Below are 20,736 nucleotides of genomic sequence, written 5' to 3'. Positions count from 1 at the left end.
CGGAACACCAGTTTATGACGCGGAGGTTGTCCAGTCAGGGCAACGTAGAGTCCGCGGGCGGTCCTGTGTCTGTCGGTAGCCGTTGACAGAGCGTAGCTCCTCGTTAAAAAGTACTCCCGTATGTAGGACATCTTATACGGGGTGGTCGCGAGAGAGACGGGCGCCGCTTCAGAGCGTGGGCGGACCACTGAACCACCGATGCTCAGACCAGTAGCAATCTTTCGCTGCTTCCCGAGCAGATGTCTCGAGATAACGTGGGACTGCCGTCAAGCGCCGTAGCATTCTGTCGAGAAAATGCTGCAGACGCTGAATCCTGCACTGTACTGCCTAAAAATGCCGCCAGAACGCCGTCCTCTGCGTCCTCTTGCGTCGCCGGCGCCGACTCTTGCCAAAGGGTGCGAAATGTGCATGGATACGCCGTGCGAATGCATCTGCATGTGCTCCCCTAGCCTACCTCGTAATGCGCCTAGGGCTACGATCACCTTCGGCCGCTGCCGACTGGCGGGAAGCCGACACAGCGCGGCGTGGGGGCGCCCGGTTGTGCGGTGGTGGTGTAAAGGTCAGCATAGTTGCCTTGCAAGCAGTTGATCCGGGTTCGATTCCCGGCCACCGCAGCAGGCTTTCAGCTTTGCGTATGAGTACTTTTGCCACGCGCCGTTAAATTAATGTTCTTTCTCCCTCTTACTCGCTGCAGACCAGCCTACAGTGTGTCTCGACTTGTCTCGACTTTGCTCAGCTGACGCGAGAGCTGACGCTCTCCAGTCGGCCTATATCAAAACGACAAGCACGAGAAACGACTGAGAGAGGCAGGGAGAGGCGAGGCGGTGGACACACAGCACGCCCCTTCATTTCACGGTGGCGTCTCCCTCACTGAATCGGTCTGCAGCTGCGAAAACAAAGGAGAAAGAAAAATAGGAAGCAAAATTGCCAACAGTACCCTGTGTTCCCATGCGGTCACCCGCCCAAGCACTGACAAGGGCCAAAGTTGTTACACGTCGGCAATCGGGCATTTTCTTTCATTTTCTCTTTGCCGTATGAGAACCAGCGTATTCAACATATTGTGACCATTGCCGAGCGAATGCTGCAGCGCTTCCCGACGAGTCGGGTTCGGATCCTCTGCCAACGTCCACGCACGGCGATGATCTTTTGGTCATCACACTCGCCAGCTGAAATCGGCGCTGCCTTTTCGTAGTAGTAAAAGCCTACTGGCCCGTGGGGGGATCGAACCCACGACCTTCGCGTTATTAGCACGACGCTCTAACCAACTGAGCTAACGGGCCTCGACGCGGACGGTTGCTCAGCCCTACGCTGGAAACACGTCGCATGAAGCCACACGCCACTTCTAGGGTCACCGTGTGTCTGCTTCGCCCGTCTATGTTCTGCTGGCGGTCACGAAACAGTAGCTGTACTGCGAGCAGGACGGGAAACGGCAGCACGCACTGCTGAAACTTGAGACGATTCGTGTGGAAAAAATTCCGTTCCGGTTCCGGCAATCGAGCCCGGGCCTCCGGGGTGATAGCCAGGCATCCTAGCCACTAGATCTCACCGGATTTGGGCGTCCGTTCGACGGATCGGATGGTCTCTCGCACCCTTCTCTCTTTGCGAACGTCATTGCGCATACTGGCTGGCAAGGCGCGCACCTCAAAAGTCTCAGAGCAATGCTTTTGGCTTCATGCTCTACTGGGAGAAGAGGAAAAGGAAAGCTGTCAGTATCAATAACAGGAAGTATAAATTTTCTCTCTGAAGCGTTGAAACGTTGTGGATAACAAACAAGAAATAAGTTCGAGCCGTAGCGACAGCACCACCGTGAGTCACAGAAAATTAAATGCCCCGGGTGAGGATCGAACTCACGACCTTAAAATTATGAGACTTACGCGCTGACTACTGCGCTACCGAGGCACGGGGCGGACCGTCGGTCCTGGGAACTGGGCAAGTAGCGTACCCATTGTTAGACGCAGAGATACACTACTTGGTGGATAACGTGTTCTGTTGCTACACGTGCATTGCCGGCCCAGTTGATTGTGGTGGTGCTGCAGCTTTTGCAACGATGGGCAGTACTCCCCGTCGTTCAAGTTCATTGCCTCGGAGGCACCTGGACACAGCAACTTGTGAGGCCAGGCCGACGCCAGTCCGCAGAACATGACGCGAGCGTCTGAGTGGGGAACCGCGCGTGCTGCGTTCTCGGTTCTTCTCAAGGGAATCCCGCTATACATTCTTGTGGATCGTGCATCTCAAGCGCGCAAGCCACACGGCACCGCGGGAAAAGCAAAACGATGCATCGGCCGGGAATCGAACCCGGGCCGCCCGCGTGGCAGGCGAGCATTCTACCATTTTTTTTTTTTTTTTTTTTTTTTTTTTTTTTTTTTTTTTTTTTTTTGGCCTCCCAACTCCCCTTATAGCCCTCCTTACTCTCACCAAAATATGCCTTCTTCGGCGAGCTTCATCGCTATATTTGCTGGACTGTCGAACTTCGTGGAACAGTGGTATAACTTAAAACAAAATCATCTTCTGCTCAGTTAGTGTGGTGTCTTCTTCCACAGAAAAATGGAGAACTAAGAAAAATTTTATCGCGGAATTCGTGGACGGTCTTCTTTCCTCCGCTGGTTCAACTCTTCTGCTCGTAGTTCAACTAAACTCATATTCCGCTTAAAAGAAAAATATATTGTCCCTCCTGACTAACGTCAGTCACTCCGATGTAGCCGAGAGTTGTTACAAAACAGGTGTCAACGCAGGACAACAGCACAACATGACAGTTTATGTCGATGTGTGCATCACACGAAAGAAACAGAAATCACAGGAAAGTAATAAAATGAAATCGCGACAGTCCGGAAACAGAATTTAAGAGATTGGAAAAAAAACACTCCTGCAACTATGAATGTTCCACACAAACAGGCTGTATCTTCTAAAATACCCATGAAGTCTTGTGAACAAAATAAAATTCCTCAAAAGTAAAAGGACATTCCTCCCTTGGAGATAAAACCAGAACGACCCGTAGTGTGGGTGTGGCACAAGTCACCAACCATAACGCAAATAAAACAAAGAAAAGAAGGAAAAAGAAAGTAAAAATAGAACGCGTCAGCTCAGTAAATCTCAGTTCAAGGTGTTTGCCGCAGTTCCATTTCATAGCCGTAATCCAAGGCCGCCTTCAAAAAATTCGCAAACAGTTCGCGAAAGTGAACGCAATCCTTCAGTGTCATATACTGGGCCCACAAATAATCCAGGTAAATCACAGTATCAGTGACGGCCATATCGATAAGGGCATAAATCGTATGCCCTAAGATCCAGACAGTGGCGTTATTTTTCGTCCGCGGGAAAGCTTTGAAGTTAGGCACTATCACACGACGAACAGTCACAAGGTGAGGAGGCGTTCGATTAATGTGGGCGACCATTCGTTGACACAGCCGCCATACCGTCGACACCGATGCACACTCAAAACGATGTTCCCGTGTGTCCACAGCACCACATCTACCACAGTTGGCAGAGGGAAGGAGATGAATGTCGGCAAGCCGCTGGTTCGTCGCTAGGGTGTTGTTGACGATCTTAAACCAGAGCGCACTGACATCCGACGGCAACACCGGGTTGTTGATGTTTGCCCACACGTTCACCCATTCCACTGTAGGGTTCCGGAACACCAGTTTATGACGCGGAGGTTGTCCAGTCAGGGCAACGTAGAGTCCGCGGGCGGTCCTGTGTCTGTCGGTAGCCGTTGACAGAGCGTAGCTCCTCGTTAAAAAGTACTCCCGTATGTAGGACATCTTATACGGGGTGGTCGCGAGAGAGACGGGCGCCGCTTCAGAGCGTGGGCGGACCACTGAACCACCGATGCTCAGACCAGTAGCAATCTTTCGCTGCTTCCCGAGCAGATGTCTCGAGATAACGTGGGACTGCCGTCAAGCGCCGTAGCATTCTGTCGAGAAAATGCTGCAGACGCTGAATCCTGCACTGTACTGCCTAAAAATGCCGCCAGAACGCCGTCCTCTGCGTCCTCTTGCGTCGCCGGCGCCGACTCTTGCCAAAGGGTGCGAAATGTGCATGGATACGCCGTGCGAATGCATCTGCATGTGCTCCCCTAGCCTACCTCGTAATGCGCCTAGGGCTACGATCACCTTCGGCCGCTGCCGACTGGCGGGAAGCCGACACAGCGCGGCGTGGGGGCGCCCGGTTGTGCGGTGGTGGTGTAAAGGTCAGCATAGTTGCCTTGCAAGCAGTTGATCCGGGTTCGATTCCCGGCCACCGCAGCAGGCTTTCAGCTTTGCGTATGAGTACTTTTGCCACGCGCCGTTAAATTAATGTTCTTTCTCCCTCTTACTCGCTGCAGACCAGCCTACAGTGTGTCTCGACTTGTCTCGACTTTGCTCAGCTGACGCGAGAGCTGACGCTCTCCAGTCGGCCTATATCAAAACGACAAGCACGAGAAACGACTGAGAGAGGCAGGGAGAGGCGAGGCGGTGGACACACAGCACGCCCCTTCATTTCACGGTGGCGTCTCCCTCACTGAATCGGTCTGCAGCTGCGAAAACAAAGGAGAAAGAAAAATAGGAAGCAAAATTGCCAACAGTACCCTGTGTTCCCATGCGGTCACCCGCCCAAGCACTGACAAGGGCCAAAGTTGTTACACGTCGGCAATCGGGCATTTTCTTTCATTTTCTCTTTGCCGTATGAGAACCAGCGTATTCAACATATTGTGACCATTGCCGAGCGAATGCTGCAGCGCTTCCCGACGAGTCGGGTTCGGATCCTCTGCCAACGTCCACGCACGGCGATGATCTTTTGGTCATCACACTCGCCAGCTGAAATCGGCGCTGCCTTTTCGTAGTAGTAAAAGCCTACTGGCCCGTGGGGGGATCGAACCCACGACCTTCGCGTTATTAGCACGACGCTCTAACCAACTGAGCTAACGGGCCTCGACGCGGACGGTTGCTCAGCCCTACGCTGGAAACACGTCGCATGAAGCCACACGCCACTTCTAGGGTCACCGTGTGTCTGCTTCGCCCGTCTATGTTCTGCTGGCGGTCACGAAACAGTAGCTGTACTGCGAGCAGGACGGGAAACGGCAGCACGCACTGCTGAAACTTGAGACGATTCGTGTGGAAAAAATTCCGTTCCGGTTCCGGCAATCGAGCCCGGGCCTCCGGGGTGATAGCCAGGCATCCTAGCCACTAGATCTCACCGGATTTGGGCGTCCGTTCGACGGATCGGATGGTCTCTCGCACCCTTCTCTCTTTGCGAACGTCATTGCGCATACTGGCTGGCAAGGCGCGCACCTCAAAAGTCTCAGAGCAATGCTTTTGGCTTCATGCTCTACTGGGAGAAGAGGAAAAGGAAAGCTGTCAGTATCAATAACAGGAAGTATAAATTTTCTCTCTGAAGCGTTGAAACGTTGTGGATAACAAACAAGAAATAAGTTCGAGCCGTAGCGACAGCACCACCGTGAGTCACAGAAAATTAAATGCCCCGGGTGAGGATCGAACTCACGACCTTAAAATTATGAGACTTACGCGCTGACTACTGCGCTACCGAGGCACGGGGCGGACCGTCGGTCCTGGGAACTGGGCAAGTAGCGTACCCATTGTTAGACGCAGAGATACACTACTTGGTGGATAACGTGTTCTGTTGCTACACGTGCATTGCCGGCCCAGTTGATTGTGGTGGTGCTGCAGCTTTTGCAACGATGGGCAGTACTCCCCGTCGTTCAAGTTCATTGCCTCGGAGGCACCTGGACACAGCAACTTGTGAGGCCAGGCCGACGCCAGTCCGCAGAACATGACGCGAGCGTCTGAGTGGGGAACCGCGCGTGCTGCGTTCTCGGTTCTTCTCAAGGGAATCCCGCTATACATTCTTGTGGATCGTGCATCTCAAGCGCGCAAGCCACACGGCACCGCGGGAAAAGCAAAACGATGCATCGGCCGGGAATCGAACCCGGGCCGCCCGCGTGGCAGGCGAGCATTCTACCATTTTTTTTTTTTTTTTTTTTTTTTTTTTTTTTTTTTTTTTTTTTTTGGCCTCCCAACTCCCCTTATAGCCCTCCTTACTCTCACCAAAATATGCCTTCTTCGGCGAGCTTCATCGCTATATTTGCTGGACTGTCGAACTTCGTGGAACAGTGGTATAACTTAAAACAAAATCATCTTCTGCTCAGTTAGTGTGGTGTCTTCTTCCACAGAAAAATGGAGAACTAAGAAAAATTTTATCGCGGAATTCGTGGACGGTCTTCTTTCCTCCGCTGGTTCAACTCTTCTGCTCGTAGTTCAACTAAACTCATATTCCGCTTAAAAGAAAAATATATTGTCCCTCCTGACTAACGTCAGTCACTCCGATGTAGCCGAGAGTTGTTACAAAACAGGTGTCAACGCAGGACAACAGCACAACATGACAGTTTATGTCGATGTGTGCATCACACGAAAGAAACAGAAATCACAGGAAAGTAATAAAATGAAATCGCGACAGTCCGGAAACAGAATTTAAGAGATTGGAAAAAAAACACTCCTGCAACTATGAATGTTCCACACAAACAGGCTGTATCTTCTAAAATACCCATGAAGTCTTGTGAACAAAATAAAATTCCTCAAAAGTAAAAGGACATTCCTCCCTTGGAGATAAAACCAGAACGACCCGTAGTGTGGGTGTGGCACAAGTCACCAACCATAACGCAAATAAAACAAAGAAAAGAAGGAAAAAGAAAGTAAAAATAGAACGCGTCAGCTCAGTAAATCTCAGTTCAAGGTGTTTGCCGCAGTTCCATTTCATAGCCGTAATCCAAGGCCGCCTTCAAAAAATTCGCAAACAGTTCGCGAAAGTGAACGCAATCCTTCAGTGTCATATACTGGGCCCACAAATAATCCAGGTAAATCACAGTATCAGTGACGGCCATATCGATAAGGGCATAAATCGTATGCCCTAAGATCCAGACAGTGGCGTTATTTTTCGTCCGCGGGAAAGCTTTGAAGTTAGGCACTATCACACGACGAACAGTCACAAGGTGAGGAGGCGTTCGATTAATGTGGGCGACCATTCGTTGACACAGCCGCCATACCGTCGACACCGATGCACACTCAAAACGATGTTCCCGTGTGTCCACAGCACCACATCTACCACAGTTGGCAGAGGGAAGGAGATGAATGTCGGCAAGCCGCTGGTTCGTCGCTAGGGTGTTGTTGACGATCTTAAACCAGAGCGCACTGACATCCGACGGCAACACCGGGTTGTTGATGTTTGCCCACACGTTCACCCATTCCACTGTAGGGTTCCGGAACACCAGTTTATGACGCGGAGGTTGTCCAGTCAGGGCAACGTAGAGTCCGCGGGCGGTCCTGTGTCTGTCGGTAGCCGTTGACAGAGCGTAGCTCCTCGTTAAAAAGTACTCCCGTATGTAGGACATCTTATACGGGGTGGTCGCGAGAGAGACGGGCGCCGCTTCAGAGCGTGGGCGGACCACTGAACCACCGATGCTCAGACCAGTAGCAATCTTTCGCTGCTTCCCGAGCAGATGTCTCGAGATAACGTGGGACTGCCGTCAAGCGCCGTAGCATTCTGTCGAGAAAATGCTGCAGACGCTGAATCCTGCACTGTACTGCCTAAAAATGCCGCCAGAACGCCGTCCTCTGCGTCCTCTTGCGTCGCCGGCGCCGACTCTTGCCAAAGGGTGCGAAATGTGCATGGATACGCCGTGCGAATGCATCTGCATGTGCTCCCCTAGCCTACCTCGTAATGCGCCTAGGGCTACGATCACCTTCGGCCGCTGCCGACTGGCGGGAAGCCGACACAGCGCGGCGTGGGGGCGCCCGGTTGTGCGGTGGTGGTGTAAAGGTCAGCATAGTTGCCTTGCAAGCAGTTGATCCGGGTTCGATTCCCGGCCACCGCAGCAGGCTTTCAGCTTTGCGTATGAGTACTTTTGCCACGCGCCGTTAAATTAATGTTCTTTCTCCCTCTTACTCGCTGCAGACCAGCCTACAGTGTGTCTCGACTTGTCTCGACTTTGCTCAGCTGACGCGAGAGCTGACGCTCTCCAGTCGGCCTATATCAAAACGACAAGCACGAGAAACGACTGAGAGAGGCAGGGAGAGGCGAGGCGGTGGACACACAGCACGCCCCTTCATTTCACGGTGGCGTCTCCCTCACTGAATCGGTCTGCAGCTGCGAAAACAAAGGAGAAAGAAAAATAGGAAGCAAAATTGCCAACAGTACCCTGTGTTCCCATGCGGTCACCCGCCCAAGCACTGACAAGGGCCAAAGTTGTTACACGTCGGCAATCGGGCATTTTCTTTCATTTTCTCTTTGCCGTATGAGAACCAGCGTATTCAACATATTGTGACCATTGCCGAGCGAATGCTGCAGCGCTTCCCGACGAGTCGGGTTCGGATCCTCTGCCAACGTCCACGCACGGCGATGATCTTTTGGTCATCACACTCGCCAGCTGAAATCGGCGCTGCCTTTTCGTAGTAGTAAAAGCCTACTGGCCCGTGGGGGGATCGAACCCACGACCTTCGCGTTATTAGCACGACGCTCTAACCAACTGAGCTAACGGGCCTCGACGCGGACGGTTGCTCAGCCCTACGCTGGAAACACGTCGCATGAAGCCACACGCCACTTCTAGGGTCACCGTGTGTCTGCTTCGCCCGTCTATGTTCTGCTGGCGGTCACGAAACAGTAGCTGTACTGCGAGCAGGACGGGAAACGGCAGCACGCACTGCTGAAACTTGAGACGATTCGTGTGGAAAAAATTCCGTTCCGGTTCCGGCAATCGAGCCCGGGCCTCCGGGGTGATAGCCAGGCATCCTAGCCACTAGATCTCACCGGATTTGGGCGTCCGTTCGACGGATCGGATGGTCTCTCGCACCCTTCTCTCTTTGCGAACGTCATTGCGCATACTGGCTGGCAAGGCGCGCACCTCAAAAGTCTCAGAGCAATGCTTTTGGCTTCATGCTCTACTGGGAGAAGAGGAAAAGGAAAGCTGTCAGTATCAATAACAGGAAGTATAAATTTTCTCTCTGAAGCGTTGAAACGTTGTGGATAACAAACAAGAAATAAGTTCGAGCCGTAGCGACAGCACCACCGTGAGTCACAGAAAATTAAATGCCCCGGGTGAGGATCGAACTCACGACCTTAAAATTATGAGACTTACGCGCTGACTACTGCGCTACCGAGGCACGGGGCGGACCGTCGGTCCTGGGAACTGGGCAAGTAGCGTACCCATTGTTAGACGCAGAGATACACTACTTGGTGGATAACGTGTTCTGTTGCTACACGTGCATTGCCGGCCCAGTTGATTGTGGTGGTGCTGCAGCTTTTGCAACGATGGGCAGTACTCCCCGTCGTTCAAGTTCATTGCCTCGGAGGCACCTGGACACAGCAACTTGTGAGGCCAGGCCGACGCCAGTCCGCAGAACATGACGCGAGCGTCTGAGTGGGGAACCGCGCGTGCTGCGTTCTCGGTTCTTCTCAAGGGAATCCCGCTATACATTCTTGTGGATCGTGCATCTCAAGCGCGCAAGCCACACGGCACCGCGGGAAAAGCAAAACGATGCATCGGCCGGGAATCGAACCCGGGCCGCCCGCGTGGCAGGCGAGCATTCTACCACTTTTTTTTTTTTTTTTTTTTTTTTTTTTTTTTTTTTTTTTTTTTTTTTTTTTGGCCTCCCAACTCCCCTTATAGCCCTCCTTACTCTCACCAAAATATGCCTTCTTCGGCGAGCTTCATCGCTATATTTGCTGGACTGTCGAACTTCGTGGAACAGTGGTATAACTTAAAACAAAATCATCTTCTGCTCAGTTAGTGTGGTGTCTTCTTCCACAGAAAAATGGAGAACTAAGAAAAATTTTATCGCGGAATTCGTGGACGGTCTTCTTTCCTCCGCTGGTTCAACTCTTCTGCTCGTAGTTCAACTAAACTCATATTCCGCTTAAAAGAAAAATATATTGTCCCTCCTGACTAACGTCAGTCACTCCGATGTAGCCGAGAGTTGTTACAAAACAGGTGTCAACGCAGGACAACAGCACAACATGACAGTTTATGTCGATGTGTGCATCACACGAAAGAAACAGAAATCACAGGAAAGTAATAAAATGAAATCGCGACAGTCCGGAAACAGAATTTAAGAGATTGGAAAAAAAACACTCCTGCAACTATGAATGTTCCACACAAACAGGCTGTATCTTCTAAAATACCCATGAAGTCTTGTGAACAAAATAAAATTCCTCAAAAGTAAAAGGACATTCCTCCCTTGGAGATAAAACCAGAACGACCCGTAGTGTGGGTGTGGCACAAGTCACCAACCATAACGCAAATAAAACAAAGAAAAGAAGGAAAAAGAAAGTAAAAATAGAACGCGTCAGCTCAGTAAATCTCAGTTCAAGGTGTTTGCCGCAGTTCCATTTAATAGCCGTAATCCAAGGCCGCCTTCAAAAAATTCGCAAACAGTTCGCGAAAGTGAACGCAATCCTTCAGTGTCATATACTGGGCCCACAAATAATCCAGGTAAATCACAGTATCAGTGACGGCCATATCGATAAGGGCATAAATCGTATGCCCTAAGATCCAGACAGTGGCGTTATTTTTCGTCCGCGGGAAAGCTTTGAAGTTAGGCACTATCACACGACGAACAGTCACAAGGTGAGGAGGCGTTCGATTAATGTGGGCGACCATTCGTTGACACAGCCGCCATACCGTCGACACCGATGCACACTCAAAACGATGTTCCCGTGTGTCCACAGCACCACATCTACCACAGTTGGCAGAGGGAAGGAGATGAATGTCGGCAAGCCGCTGGTTCGTCGCTAGGGTGTTGTTGACGATCTTAAACCAGAGCGCACTGACATCCGACGGCAACACCGGGTTGTTGATGTTTGCCCACACGTTCACCCATTCCACTGTAGGGTTCCGGAACACCAGTTTATGACGCGGAGGTTGTCCAGTCAGGGCAACGTAGAGTCCGCGGGCGGTCCTGTGTCTGTCGGTAGCCGTTGACAGAGCGTAGCTCCTCGTTAAAAAGTACTCCCGTATGTAGGACATCTTATACGGGGTGGTCGCGAGAGAGACGGGCGCCGCTTCAGAGCGTGGGCGGACCACTGAACCACCGATGCTCAGACCAGTAGCAATCTTTCGCTGCTTCCCGAGCAGATGTCTCGAGATAACGTGGGACTGCCGTCAAGCGCCGTAGCATTCTGTCGAGAAAATGCTGCAGACGCTGAATCCTGCACTGTACTGCCTAAAAATGCCGCCAGAACGCCGTCCTCTGCGTCCTCTTGCGTCGCCGGCGCCGACTCTTGCCAAAGGGTGCGAAATGTGCATGGATACGCCGTGCGAATGCATCTGCATGTGCTCCCCTAGCCTACCTCGTAATGCGCCTAGGGCTACGATCACCTTCGGCCGCTGCCGACTGGCGGGAAGCCGACACAGCGCGGCGTGGGGGCGCCCGGTTGTGCGGTGGTGGTGTAAAGGTCAGCATAGTTGCCTTGCAAGCAGTTGATCCGGGTTCGATTCCCGGCCACCGCAGCAGGCTTTCAGCTTTGCGTATGAGTACTTTTGCCACGCGCCGTTAAATTAATGTTCTTTCTCCCTCTTACTCGCTGCAGACCAGCCTACAGTGTGTCTCGACTTGTCTCGACTTTGCTCAGCTGACGCGAGAGCTGACGCTCTCCAGTCGGCCTATATCAAAACGACAAGCACGAGAAACGACTGAGAGAGGCAGGGAGAGGCGAGGCGGTGGACACACAGCACGCCCCTTCATTTCACGGTGGCGTCTCCCTCACTGAATCGGTCTGCAGCTGCGAAAACAAAGGAGAAAGAAAAATAGGAAGCAAAATTGCCAACAGTACCCTGTGTTCCCATGCGGTCACCCGCCCAAGCACTGACAAGGGCCAAAGTTGTTACACGTCGGCAATCGGGCATTTTCTTTCATTTTCTCTTTGCCGTATGAGAACCAGCGTATTCAACATATTGTGACCATTGCCGAGCGAATGCTGCAGCGCTTCCCGACGAGTCGGGTTCGGATCCTCTGCCAACGTCCACGCACGGCGATGATCTTTTGGTCATCACACTCGCCAGCTGAAATCGGCGCTGCCTTTTCGTAGTAGTAAAAGCCTACTGGCCCGTGGGGGGATCGAACCCACGACCTTCGCGTTATTAGCACGACGCTCTAACCAACTGAGCTAACGGGCCTCGACGCGGACGGTTGCTCAGCCCTACGCTGGAAACACGTCGCATGAAGCCACACGCCACTTCTAGGGTCACCGTGTGTCTGCTTCGCCCGTCTATGTTCTGCTGGCGGTCACGAAACAGTAGCTGTACTGCGAGCAGGACGGGAAACGGCAGCACGCACTGCTGAAACTTGAGACGATTCGTGTGGAAAAAATTCCGTTCCGGTTCCGGCAATCGAGCCCGGGCCTCCGGGGTGATAGCCAGGCATCCTAGCCACTAGATCTCACCGGATTTGGGCGTCCGTTCGACGGATCGGATGGTCTCTCGCACCCTTCTCTCTTTGCGAACGTCATTGCGCATACTGGCTGGCAAGGCGCGCACCTCAAAAGTCTCAGAGCAATGCTTTTGGCTTCATGCTCTACTGGGAGAAGAGGAAAAGGAAAGCTGTCAGTATCAATAACAGGAAGTATAAATTTTCTCTCTGAAGCGTTGAAACGTTGTGGATAACAAACAAGAAATAAGTTCGAGCCGTAGCGACAGCACCACCGTGAGTCACAGAAAATTAAATGCCCCGGGTGAGGATCGAACTCACGACCTTAAAATTATGAGACTTACGCGCTGACTACTGCGCTACCGAGGCACGGGGCGGACCGTCGGTCCTGGGAACTGGGCAAGTAGCGTACCCATTGTTAGACGCAGAGATACACTACTTGGTGGATAACGTGTTCTGTTGCTACACGTGCATTGCCGGCCCAGTTGATTGTGGTGGTGCTGCAGCTTTTGCAACGATGGGCAGTACTCCCCGTCGTTCAAGTTCATTGCCTCGGAGGCACCTGGACACAGCAACTTGTGAGGCCAGGCCGACGCCAGTCCGCAGAACATGACGCGAGCGTCTGAGTGGGGAACCGCGCGTGCTGCGTTCTCGGTTCTTCTCAAGGGAATCCCGCTATACATTCTTGTGGATCGTGCATCTCAAGCGCGCAAGCCACACGGCACCGCGGGAAAAGCAAAACGATGCATCGGCCGGGAATCGAACCCGGGCCGCCCGCGTGGCAGGCGAGCATTCTACCACTTTTTTTTTTTTTTTTTTTTTTTTTTTTTTTTTTTTTTTTTTTTTTTTTTTTTTTGGCCTCCCAACTCCCCTTATAGCCCTCCTTACTCTCACCAAAATATGCCTTCTTCGGCGAGCTTCATCGCTATATTTGCTGGACTGTCGAACTTCGTGGAACAGTGGTATAACTTAAAACAAAATCATCTTCTGCTCAGTTAGTGTGGTGTCTTCTTCCACAGAAAAATGGAGAACTAAGAAAAATTTTATCGCGGAATTCGTGGACGGTCTTCTTTCCTCCGCTGGTTCAACTCTTCTGCTCGTAGTTCAACTAAACTCATATTCCGCTTAAAAGAAAAATATATTGTCCCTCCTGACTAACGTCAGTCACTCCGATGTAGCCGAGAGTTGTTACAAAACAGGTGTCAACGCAGGACAACAGCACAACATGACAGTTTATGTCGATGTGTGCATCACACGAAAGAAACAGAAATCACAGGAAAGTAATAAAATGAAATCGCGACAGTCCGGAAACAGAATTTAAGAGATTGGAAAAAAAACACTCCTGCAACTATGAATGTTCCACACAAACAGGCTGTATCTTCTAAAATACCCATGAAGTCTTGTGAACAAAATAAAATTCCTCAAAAGTAAAAGGACATTCCTCCCTTGGAGATAAAACCAGAACGACCCGTAGTGTGGGTGTGGCACAAGTCACCAACCATAACGCAAATAAAACAAAGAAAAGAAGGAAAAAGAAAGTAAAAATAGAACGCGTCAGCTCAGTAAATCTCAGTTCAAGGTGTTTGCCGCAGTTCCATTTCATAGCCGTAATCCAAGGCCGCCTTCAAAAAATTCGCAAACAGTTCGCGAAAGTGAACGCAATCCTTCAGTGTCATATACTGGGCCCACAAATAATCCAGGTAAATCACAGTATCAGTGACGGCCATATCGATAAGGGCATAAATCGTATGCCCTAAGATCCAGACAGTGGCGTTATTTTTCGTCCGCGGGAAAGCTTTGAAGTTAGGCACTATCACACGACGAACAGTCACAAGGTGAGGAGGCGTTCGATTAATGTGGGCGACCATTCGTTGACACAGCCGCCATACCGTCGACACCGATGCACACTCAAAACGATGTTCCCGTGTGTCCACAGCACCACATCTACCACAGTTGGCAGAGGGAAGGAGATGAATGTCGGCAAGCCGCTGGTTCGTCGCTAGGGTGTTGTTGACGATCTTAAACCAGAGCGCACTGACATCCGACGGCAACACCGGGTTGTTGATGTTTGCCCACACGTTCACCCATTCCACTGTAGGGTTCCGGAACACCAGTTTATGACGCGGAGGTTGTCCAGTCAGGGCAACGTAGAGTCCGCGGGCGGTCCTGTGTCTGTCGGTAGCCGTTGACAGAGCGTAGCTCCTCGTTAAAAAGTACTCCCGTATGTAGGACATCTTATACGGGGTGGTCGCGAGAGAGACGGGCGCCGCTTCAGAGCGTGGGCGGACCACTGAACCACCGATGCTCAGACCAGTAGCAATCTTTCGCTGCTTCCCGAGCAGATGTCTCGAGATAACGTGGGACTGCCGTCAAGCGCCGTAGCATTCTGTCGAGAAAATGCTGCAGACGCTGAATCCTGCACTGTACTGCCTAAAAATGCCGCCAGAACGCCGTCCTCTGCGTCCTCTTGCGTCGCCGGCGCCGACTCTTGCCAAAGGGTGCGAAATGTGCATGGATACGCCGTGCGAATGCATCTGCATGTGCTCCCCTAGCCTACCTCGTAATGCGCCTAGGGCTACGATCACCTTCGGCCGCTGCCGACTGGCGGGAAGCCGACACAGCGCGGCGTGGGGGCGCCCGGTTGTGCGGTGGTGGTGTAAAGGTCAGCATAGTTGCCTTGCAAGCAGTTGATCCGGGTTCGATTCCCGGCCACCGCAGCAGGCTTTCAGCTTTGCGTATGAGTACTTTTGCCACGCGCCGTTAAATTAATGTTCTTTCTCCCTCTTACTCGCTGCAGACCAGCCTACAGTGTGTCTCGACTTGTCTCGACTTTGCTCAGCTGACGCGAGAGCTGACGCTCTCCAGTCGGCCTATATCAAAACGACAAGCACGAGAAACGACTGAGAGAGGCAGGGAGAGGCGAGGCGGTGGACACACAGCACGCCCCTTCATTTCACGGTGGCGTCTCCCTCACTGAATCGGTCTGCAGCTGCGAAAACAAAGGAGAAAGAAAAATAGGAAGCAAAATTGCCAACAGTACCCTGTGTTCCCATGCGGTCACCCGCCCAAGCACTGACAAGGGCCAAAGTTGTTACACGTCGGCAATCGGGCATTTTCTTTCATTTTCTCTTTGCCGTATGAGAACCAGCGTATTCAACATATTGTGACCATTGCCGAGCGAATGCTGCAGCGCTTCCCGACGAGTCGGGTTCGGATCCTCTGCCAACGTCCACGCACGGCGATGATCTTTTGGTCATCACACTCGCCAGCTGAAATCGGCGCTGCCTTTTCGTAGTAGTAAAAGCCTACTGGCCCGTGGGGGGATCGAACCCACGACCTTCGCGTTATTAGCACGACGCTCTAACCAACTGAGCTAACGGGCCTCGACGCGGACGGTTGCTCAGCCCTACGCTGGAAACACGTCGCATGAAGCCACACGCCACTTCTAGGGTCACCGTGTGTCTGCTTCGCCCGTCTATGTTCTGCTGGCGGTCACGAAACAGTAGCTGTACTGCGAGCAGGACGGGAAACGGCAGCACGCACTGCTGAAACTTGAGACGATTCGTGTGGAAAAAATTCCGTTCCGGTTCCGGCAATCGAGCCCGGGCCTCCGGGGTGATAGCCAGGCATCCTAGCCACTAGATCTCACCGGATTTGGGCGTCCGTTCGACGGATCGGATGGTCTCTCGCACCCTTCTCTCTTTGCGAACGTCATTGCGCATACTGGCTGGCAAGGCGCGCACCTCAAAAGTCTCAGAGCAATGCTTTTGGCTTCATGCTCTACTGGGAGAAGAGGAAAAGGAAAGCTGTCAGTATCAATAACAGGAAGTATAAATTTTCTCTCTGAAGCGTTGAAACGTTGTGGATAACAAACAAGAAATAAGTTCGAGCCGTAGCGACAGCACCACCGTGAGTCACAGAAAATTAAATGCCCCGGGTGAGGATCGAACTCACGACCTTAAAATTATGAGACTTACGCGCTGACTACTGCGCTACCGAGGCACGGGGCGGACCGTCGGTCCTGGGAACTGGGCAAGTAGCGTACCCATTGTTAGACGCAGAGATACACTACTTGGTGGATAACGTGTTCTGTTGCTACACGTGCATTGCCGGCCCAGTTGATTGTGGTGGTGCTGCAGCTTTTGCAACGATGGGCAGTACTCCCCGTCGTTCAAGTTCATTGCCTCGGAGGCACCTGGACACAGCAACTTGTGAGGCCAGGCCGACGCCAGTCCGCAGAACATGACGCGAGCGTCTGAGTGGGGAACCGCGCGTGCTGCGTTCTCGGTTCTTCTCAAGGGAATCCCGCTATACATTCTTGTGGATCGTGCATCTCAAGCGCGCAAGCCACACGGCACCGCGGGAAAAGCAAAACGATGCATCGGCCGGGAATCGAACCCGGGCCGCCCGCGTGGCAGGCGAGCATTCTACCACTTTTTTTTTTTTTTTTTTTTTTTTTTTTTTTTTTTTTTTTTTTTTTTTTTTTTTGGCCTCCCAACTCCCCTTATAGCCCTCCTTACTCTCACCAAAATATGCCTTCTTCGGCGAGCTTCATCGCTATATTTGCTGGACTGTCGAACTTCGTGGAACAGTGGTATAACTTAAAACAAAATCATCTTCTGCTCAGTTAGTGTGGTGTCTTCTTCCACAGAAAAATGGAGAACTAAGAAAAATTTTATCGCGGAATTCGTGGACGGTCTTCTTTCCTCCGCTGGTTCAACTCTTCTGCTCGTAGTTCAACTAAACTCATATTCCGCTTAAAAGAAAAATATATTGTCCCTCCTGACTAACGTCAGTCACTCCGATGTAGCCGAGAGTTGTTACAAAACAGGTGTCAACGCAGGACAACAGCACAACATGACAGTTTATGTCGATGTGTGCATCACACGAAAGAAACAGAAATCACAGGAAAGTAATAAAATGAAATCGCGACAGTCCGGAAACAGAATTTAAGAGATTGGAAAAAAAACACTCCTGCAACTATGAATGTTCCACACAAACAGGCTGTATCTTCTAAAATACCCATGAAGTCTTGTGAACAAAATAAAATTCCTCAAAAGTAAAAGGACATTCCTCCCTTGGAGATAAAACCAGAACGACCCGTAGTGTGGGTGTGGCACAAGTCACCAACCATAACGCAAATAAAACAAAGAAAAGAAGGAAAAAGAAAGTAAAAATAGAACGCGTCAGCTCAGTAAATCTCAGTTCAAGGTGTTTGCCGCAGTTCCATTTCATAGCCGTAATCCAAGGCCGCCTTCAAAAAATTCGCAAACAGTTCGCGAAAGTGAACGCAATCCTTCAGTGTCATATACTGGGCCCACAAATAATCCAGGTAAATCACAGTATCAGTGACGGCCATATCGATAAGGGCATAAATCGTATGCCCTAAGATCCAGACAGTGGCGTTATTTTTCGTCCGCGGGAAAGCTTTGAAGTTAGGCACTATCACACGACGAACAGTCACAAGGTGAGGAGGCGTTCGATTAATGTGGGCGACCATTCGTTGACACAGCCGCCATACCGTCGACACCGATGCACACTCAAAACGATGTTCCCGTGTGTCCACAGCACCACATCTACCACAGTTGGCAGAGGGAAGGAGATGAATGTCGGCAAGCCGCTGGTTCGTCGCTAGGGTGTTGTTGACGATCTTAAACCAGAGCGCACTGACATCCGACGGCAACACCGGGTTGTTGATGTTTGCCCACACGTTCACCCATTCCACTGTAGGGTTCCGGAACACCAGTTTATGACGCGGAGGTTGTCCAGTCAGGGCAACGTAGAGTCCGCGGGCGGTCCTGTGTCTGTCGGTAGCCGTTGACAGAGCGTAGCTCCTCGTTAAAAAGTACTCCCGTATGTAGGACATCTTATACGGGGTGGTCGCGAGAGAGACGGGCGCCGCTTCAGAGCGTGGGCGGACCACTGAACCACCGATGCTCAGACCAGTAGCAATCTTTCGCTGCTTCCCGAGCAGATGTCTCGAGATAACGTGGGACTGCCGTCAAGCGCCGTAGCATTCTGTCGAGAAAATGCTGCAGACGCTGAATCCTGCACTGTACTGCCTAAAAATGCCGCCAGAACGCCGTCCTCTGCGTCCTCTTGCGTCGCCGGCGCCGACTCTTGCCAAAGGGTGCGAAATGTGCATGGATACGCCGTGCGAATGCATCTGCATGTGCTCCCCTAGCCTACCTCGTAATGCGCCTAGGGCTACGATCACCTTCGGCCGCTGCCGACTGGCGGGAAGCCGACACAGCGCGGCGTGGGGGCGCCCGGTTGTGCGGTGGTGGTGTAAAGGTCAGCATAGTTGCCTTGCAAGCAGTTGATCCGGGTTCGATTCCCGGCCACCGCAGCAGGCTTTCAGCTTTGCGTATGAGTACTTTTGCCACGCGCCGTTAAATTAATGTTCTTTCTCCCTCTTACTCGCTGCAGACCAGCCTACAGTGTGTCTCGACTTGTCTCGACTTTGCTCAGCTGACGCGAGAGCTGACGCTCTCCAGTCGGCCTATATCAAAACGACAAGCACGAGAAACGACTGAGAGAGGCAGGGAGAGGCGAGGCGGTGGACACACAGCACGCCCCTTCATTTCACGGTGGCGTCTCCCTCACTGAATCGGTCTGCAGCTGCGAAAACAAAGGAGAAAGAAAAATAGGAAGCAAAATTGCCAACAGTACCCTGTGTTCCCATGCGGTCACCCGCCCAAGCACTGACAAGGGCCAAAGTTGTTACACGTCGGCAATCGGGCATTTTCTTTCATTTTCTCTTTGCCGTATGAGAACCAGCGTATTCAACATATTGTGACCATTGCCGAGCGAATGCTGCAGCGCTTCCCGACGAGTCGGGTTCGGATCCTCTGCCAACGTCCACGCACGGCGATGATCTTTTGGTCATCACACTCGCCAGCTGAAATCGGCGCTGCCTTTTCGTAGTAGTAAAAGCCTACTGGCCCGTGGGGGGATCGAACCCACGACCTTCGCGTTATTAGCACGACGCTCTAACCAACTGAGCTAACGGGCCTCGACGCGGACGGTTGCTCAGCCCTACGCTGGAAACACGTCGCATGAAGCCACACGCCACTTCTAGGGTCACCGTGTGTCTGCTTCGCCCGTCTATGTTCTGCTGGCGGTCACGAAACAGTAGCTGTACTGCGAGCAGGACGGGAAACGGCAGCACGCACTGCTGAAACTTGAGACGATTCGTGTGGAAAAAATTCCGTTCCGGTTCCGGCAATCGAGCCCGGGCCTCCGGGGTGATAGCCAGGCATCCTAGCCACTAGATCTCACCGGATTTGGGCGTCCGTTCGACGGATCGGATGGTCTCTCGCACCCTTCTCTCTTTGCGAACGTCATTGCGCATACTGGCTGGCAAGGCGCGCACCTCAAAAGTCTCAGAGCAATGCTTTTGGCTTCATGCTCTACTGGGAGAAGAGGAAAAGGAAAGCTGTCAGTATCAATAACAGGAAGTATAAATTTTCTCTCTGAAGCGTTGAAACGTTGTGGATAACAAACAAGAAATAAGTTCGAGCCGTAGCGACAGCACCACCGTGAGTCACAGAAAATTAAATGCCCCGGGTGAGGATCGAACTCACGACCTTAAAATTATGAGACTTACGCGCTGACTACTGCGCTACCGAGGCACGGGGCGGACCGTCGGTCCTGGGAACTGGGCAAGTAGCGTACCCATTGTTAGACGCAGAGATACACTACTTGGTGGATAACGTGTTCTGTTGCTACACGTGCATTGCCGGCCCAGTTGATTGTGGTGGTGCTGCAGCTTTTGCAACGATGGGCAGTACTCCCCGTCGTTCAAGTTCATTGCCTCGGAGGCACCTGGACACAGCAACTTGTGAGGCCAGGCCGACGCCAGTCCGCAGAACATGACGCGAGCGTCTGAGTGGGGAACCGCGCGTGCTGCGTTCTCGGTTCTTCTCAAGGGAATCCCGCTATACATTCTTGTGGATCGTGCATCTCAAGCGCGCAAGCCACACGGCACCGCGGGAAAAGCAAAACGATGCATCGGCCGGGAATCGAACCCGGGCCGCCCGCGTGGCAGGCGAGCATTCTACCACTTTTTTTTTTTTTTTTTTTTTTTTTTTTTTTTTTTTTTTTTTTTTTTTTGGCCTCCCAACTCCCCTTATAGCCCTCCTTACTCTCACCAAAATATGCCTTCTTCGGCGAGCTTCATCGCTATATTTGCTGGACTGTCGAACTTCGTGGAACAGTGGTATAACTTAAAACAAAATCATCTTCTGCTCAGTTAGTGTGGTGTCTTCTTCCACAGAAAAATGGAGAACTAAGAAAAATTTTATCGCGGAATTCGTGGACGGTCTTC

The 20,736-nt window shown here is 51.8% G+C and overlaps 18 non-coding genes across 18 annotated transcripts; 6 read left to right on the top strand and 12 right to left on the bottom strand.

The window, feature by feature from the left end:
- The first annotated feature begins 542 nt into the window (after positions 1-542).
- Trnaa-ugc lies at positions 543-614 on the top strand. The gene has a single exon. It is a non-coding gene; the product is annotated as a tRNA-Ala (tRNA).
- Positions 615-1,206: 592 nt separating this feature from the next.
- Positions 1,207-1,280, bottom strand: Trnai-aau. Its single transcript has one exon. It is a non-coding gene; the product is annotated as a tRNA-Ile (tRNA).
- A 546-nt stretch (positions 1,281-1,826) lies between these two features.
- Trnam-cau lies at positions 1,827-1,899 on the bottom strand. Its single transcript has one exon. It is a non-coding gene; the product is annotated as a tRNA-Met (tRNA).
- A 2,267-nt stretch (positions 1,900-4,166) lies between these two features.
- Positions 4,167-4,238, top strand: Trnaa-ugc. Its single transcript has one exon. It is a non-coding gene; the product is annotated as a tRNA-Ala (tRNA).
- Positions 4,239-4,830: 592 nt separating this feature from the next.
- Positions 4,831-4,904, bottom strand: Trnai-aau. The gene has a single exon. It is a non-coding gene; the product is annotated as a tRNA-Ile (tRNA).
- Positions 4,905-5,450: 546 nt separating this feature from the next.
- On the bottom strand, positions 5,451-5,523 carry Trnam-cau. Its single transcript has one exon. It is a non-coding gene; the product is annotated as a tRNA-Met (tRNA).
- Positions 5,524-7,789: 2,266 nt separating this feature from the next.
- On the top strand, positions 7,790-7,861 carry Trnaa-ugc. Its single transcript has one exon. It is a non-coding gene; the product is annotated as a tRNA-Ala (tRNA).
- A 592-nt stretch (positions 7,862-8,453) lies between these two features.
- Positions 8,454-8,527, bottom strand: Trnai-aau. Its single transcript has one exon. It is a non-coding gene; the product is annotated as a tRNA-Ile (tRNA).
- A 546-nt stretch (positions 8,528-9,073) lies between these two features.
- On the bottom strand, positions 9,074-9,146 carry Trnam-cau. The gene has a single exon. It is a non-coding gene; the product is annotated as a tRNA-Met (tRNA).
- A 2,273-nt stretch (positions 9,147-11,419) lies between these two features.
- Trnaa-ugc lies at positions 11,420-11,491 on the top strand. The gene has a single exon. It is a non-coding gene; the product is annotated as a tRNA-Ala (tRNA).
- A 592-nt stretch (positions 11,492-12,083) lies between these two features.
- Positions 12,084-12,157, bottom strand: Trnai-aau. The gene has a single exon. It is a non-coding gene; the product is annotated as a tRNA-Ile (tRNA).
- Positions 12,158-12,703: 546 nt separating this feature from the next.
- Positions 12,704-12,776, bottom strand: Trnam-cau. Its single transcript has one exon. It is a non-coding gene; the product is annotated as a tRNA-Met (tRNA).
- Positions 12,777-15,052: 2,276 nt separating this feature from the next.
- Trnaa-ugc lies at positions 15,053-15,124 on the top strand. Its single transcript has one exon. It is a non-coding gene; the product is annotated as a tRNA-Ala (tRNA).
- A 592-nt stretch (positions 15,125-15,716) lies between these two features.
- On the bottom strand, positions 15,717-15,790 carry Trnai-aau. Its single transcript has one exon. It is a non-coding gene; the product is annotated as a tRNA-Ile (tRNA).
- A 546-nt stretch (positions 15,791-16,336) lies between these two features.
- Positions 16,337-16,409, bottom strand: Trnam-cau. The gene has a single exon. It is a non-coding gene; the product is annotated as a tRNA-Met (tRNA).
- Positions 16,410-18,684: 2,275 nt separating this feature from the next.
- Trnaa-ugc lies at positions 18,685-18,756 on the top strand. The gene has a single exon. It is a non-coding gene; the product is annotated as a tRNA-Ala (tRNA).
- Positions 18,757-19,348: 592 nt separating this feature from the next.
- Positions 19,349-19,422, bottom strand: Trnai-aau. The gene has a single exon. It is a non-coding gene; the product is annotated as a tRNA-Ile (tRNA).
- A 546-nt stretch (positions 19,423-19,968) lies between these two features.
- On the bottom strand, positions 19,969-20,041 carry Trnam-cau. The gene has a single exon. It is a non-coding gene; the product is annotated as a tRNA-Met (tRNA).
- Positions 20,042-20,736: the final 695 nt, after the last annotated feature.

The sequence above is a fragment of the Schistocerca piceifrons genome, unplaced genomic scaffold, assembly GCF_021461385.2.
Source record: "Schistocerca piceifrons isolate TAMUIC-IGC-003096 unplaced genomic scaffold, iqSchPice1.1 HiC_scaffold_681, whole genome shotgun sequence".
Classification (NCBI taxonomy): domain Eukaryota; kingdom Metazoa; phylum Arthropoda; class Insecta; order Orthoptera; family Acrididae; genus Schistocerca; species Schistocerca piceifrons.
Note: the sequence above shows the minus strand (reverse complement) of the source record. Positions and strands in the feature narration are given on the sequence as shown.